The sequence below is a fragment of the Chiloscyllium plagiosum genome, chromosome 37 (genome assembly GCF_004010195.1).
Source record: "Chiloscyllium plagiosum isolate BGI_BamShark_2017 chromosome 37, ASM401019v2, whole genome shotgun sequence".
Taxonomy (NCBI): Eukaryota; Metazoa; Chordata; class Chondrichthyes; order Orectolobiformes; family Hemiscylliidae; genus Chiloscyllium; species Chiloscyllium plagiosum.
In genome coordinates, this window is record NC_057746.1 from 4,865,533 (window position 1) to 4,868,860 (window position 3,328).

A 3,328-nucleotide genomic window follows, 5' to 3' on the forward strand; every position below is an offset into this window, starting at 1 on the left:
TTAAGACACTCTGCACTCACTACACACACACACATACACTTTCTCACACTCACAACCCCCAACCCAGACAGACAGACAGACACAGACAGACAAAGACCCACATGCACACATATATTTTGTGGGATGAATTTGTACTTGCAGGGTTACATTGTACTTTGCTCAAAAACTGCATGCATTCATGTGGAACTCTGAGCTCAAAACCTGCATGAATTCATGTAAAACTCTGTTATCTCACTTTTTAGATTCAAATCAATCTAAACATCATGACATAGACAGAGAACACGAGGGGCCAACACCTTCAACATATTGTCTAGCTATCACCATTTTTAACCATTGTTGAGAATGCAACTTTTTTAAAAAGAGGTTTTGTGATTTACAGATGAAAGAAGTGAAACTATCACGGTATTCTAACAGATGAAAGACTTAACAGACAATCAATTTTTCAATGTATAATTTCAGTTACATCACACTGTAAATTTTTGCTATAAATTCTGTGTGTTAGGATTGAGCCCTCCACTACCACCTGATGAAGGAGCAAAGCTAGTGTGCTTCCAATTAAACCTGTTGGACTATAACCTGGTGTTGTGTGATTTTTAACTTTCATCTTCAGAGGCTTTCAAACTGACAGCATCATTGTGATTGTGCATCCTTGGATGTGTTTGAAAGCAGATCAGAAGTGGAAGACCCAGAGTCTCCAGGGCAACTATGACATATAGTTGTGGAATCAGCACAGCACAGTGCTGAGTGGATCCATGCGGGAGGGTAAGGAAAGAAAGATAGGGAATTTTTTTTGCAATAAAGTTTTTATGACTTCTACAAGGATCATCACACAACAGAAGAATCATGTGGAGGTCAAATTCTTCAAATGTGAGGTTCAAATGTGGATGACTTTGTTTAATGATTAGTCTTCCTGGCAGGTACACACAAGAGAGGAGCCCTTCAAATGTGACGTGTGTGATAAATCATTCATGTGATCATCTCACTTTCACATACATAAATGCATTCACCTCAGAGAGAAACTGTTCAGGTGTTGTGTGCAACAAATGATTCTCATGGTCCTCCATCCCCTGTGAACACTTTTGCCTTAAACAGGAGAGAAAGCTTTCACGTAAAGGTGAGGTGAGTAATAAGGGTTTTCCACAGTTATCAGGCCTGTTAAATCGCTGGCTCATTCACAATGGAAAAAGCCATCAAATGTGAGGTGTGTGACTGAGCCTTCACACAGTCATCAATGCTCATGAAACAGTGACAATGACACACTGAGGAGAAGCTATTTAGGTAGGAGCTGTGTGAGAAAGCCTTTGCCAACTTGTCAAAGCCCTTGGTCCATCAAAGAAAACAATTCAAGTGTGACCTTTATGATGAAGTTTTCCTGAAATCTCAGCAATGTATATAACACCAACAGATTCACAGAGTGGAGAACCTTTCAGATGTGAGGAATGTGACAAGGCTTTCACAAGTTAATGTATCTCTTTGTCCAATACCTCCTCATCCATCAAATGCAGGGGAGCAACTCTATTAAGGTGAGTTAAGTGATAAAGTCTTGGCAATGTTACGTCTTAAGTATTAACTTACGGAGCATCAATAAATGTACATGGGAGATAAACCTTTCTAGTGTGATGTGTGTCAGGACCATTTCACCTCCTTTTCCACCTCCCATCATGCACCAATGTCTCCACATTGACCTGGAGCTGGATAACCTGCTTCCTTTGCACTGGAAGTTGTTTGTGGTGTTTACCCTCCAGTGCTCACACAGGTCACTAGAGCAGTTTGATTGTGCACACAGACTTTACATACGTAGCACAAACAAATTCAACTAACTTCTTACTAATACAAGATTATATTTGCATGCATTGGAGGAATCGGGAGGGTTTGATACCTGAATGGATCGCGATTTAACTTCAGCAGGAAGACCTCAGACTGTGGTCTTTCCCTACTGCGCCCTTGGTGTGTCAGCTACCACAAGCTTTAGTGTATCCCTCAGCATGTAGTCCTGGAACTTGGAATGTACCAGTGTGCAACACTTGGTAAAGGTCAACTCCTTGCTCTGGAAGACCAACATTAAGCATTTATTTCCTTTAATTTCAAAAATATGCTTTATTCATTGAAAAAATCTTTATATACATCATCACTAAAGCAGTTTGATTCTGCATTGTTATTGCACATGGAGAACAAATAAATCCAATGCAGTTTTTACTTATACATGACTATATTTACATACTTTTGAGGCACCGGAATGTTCTGCCAACTGAATGGACACCTCTTTGACTTTGTAGAGAGACATTAGATGGTGATCTTTCCACAAAGTGCCTTGGCAACAACTGCCCCAAGCTTTTGTCTGCCCTTGGACCTTCGAATGTATCAGCCTGCAACACTCAGTTGAGGTCAACTCCTTGCCCATTAAGACCAACAAATTTCAGACAGACCAAAGAGCACCTTTCTCTGAGTTGATGGTCCTCCAGGCACAGTTGATATTTGTTTCGGTGTGTATCTGAGTCCTGCGTCACAGAGCTGCTCAGGACGAATCACAACAAAAAGACACTGAGGAGCATTTACTAGTCAGAGAGTGTGGTAGAGACTAGTTAGAGAGAGGTGGTCACACTGGAGCTTCAGTCAAGTAGATAGGTGACCAGCAGGAGAGGCAAACAGGTTGTGCAGGAGTCTCTTGTAGCTATTTCCCTCCCTAACAGGTGTACCATTTTGGGTATTGTTGTTGGGGGAAATTGTGTCTCAGGGAAGTATAACAGCAGCAGCCAGGCGTGTGGCACCATAAGCGGTTCTGCTATAGAGCAAAGTCATGCAAGATCCAAGTGAGCAAAAGTGTTTGGAGACTCGTTAGTTAGGAACACAGACAGGCATTTCTGTGGCCGAGTCTGAGACTCCAGGATGGTGTATTACCTCCCTGGTGCCAGGGTCCAGGATGTCTCTGAGTAGTTACACAGAATTCTTAAGGGAGAGAGTGAGCAACCAGAGGTCATTGTGCACATTGGCACCAATGACATAGAGAAAGAGGGATGAAATCCTGCAGAATGGCTTCTTTCCTAACTCCCTGTATTCAAAGAGCAGGACCTTGGGGGTAGTAATCTCTGGGCCATGCACCAGTGAGACAAGGAGTAGAAAAGAGGTCATATGACTGCATGGCTAAGGAGCTGGTTTAGGGGACAGGGTTTCTGGTTCTTGGATGATTGGGACCTCATCTGGGGAAGGGGTGACCTGTACAGAAGGGATAGGATGCACTTGAACTGGAGGGGAACCAATATCCTCGCAGGAAATTGCGCTAGTGCTACTTGGGAGTGTTTAAACTAGACTAGCAGTGGACAGGGACCCA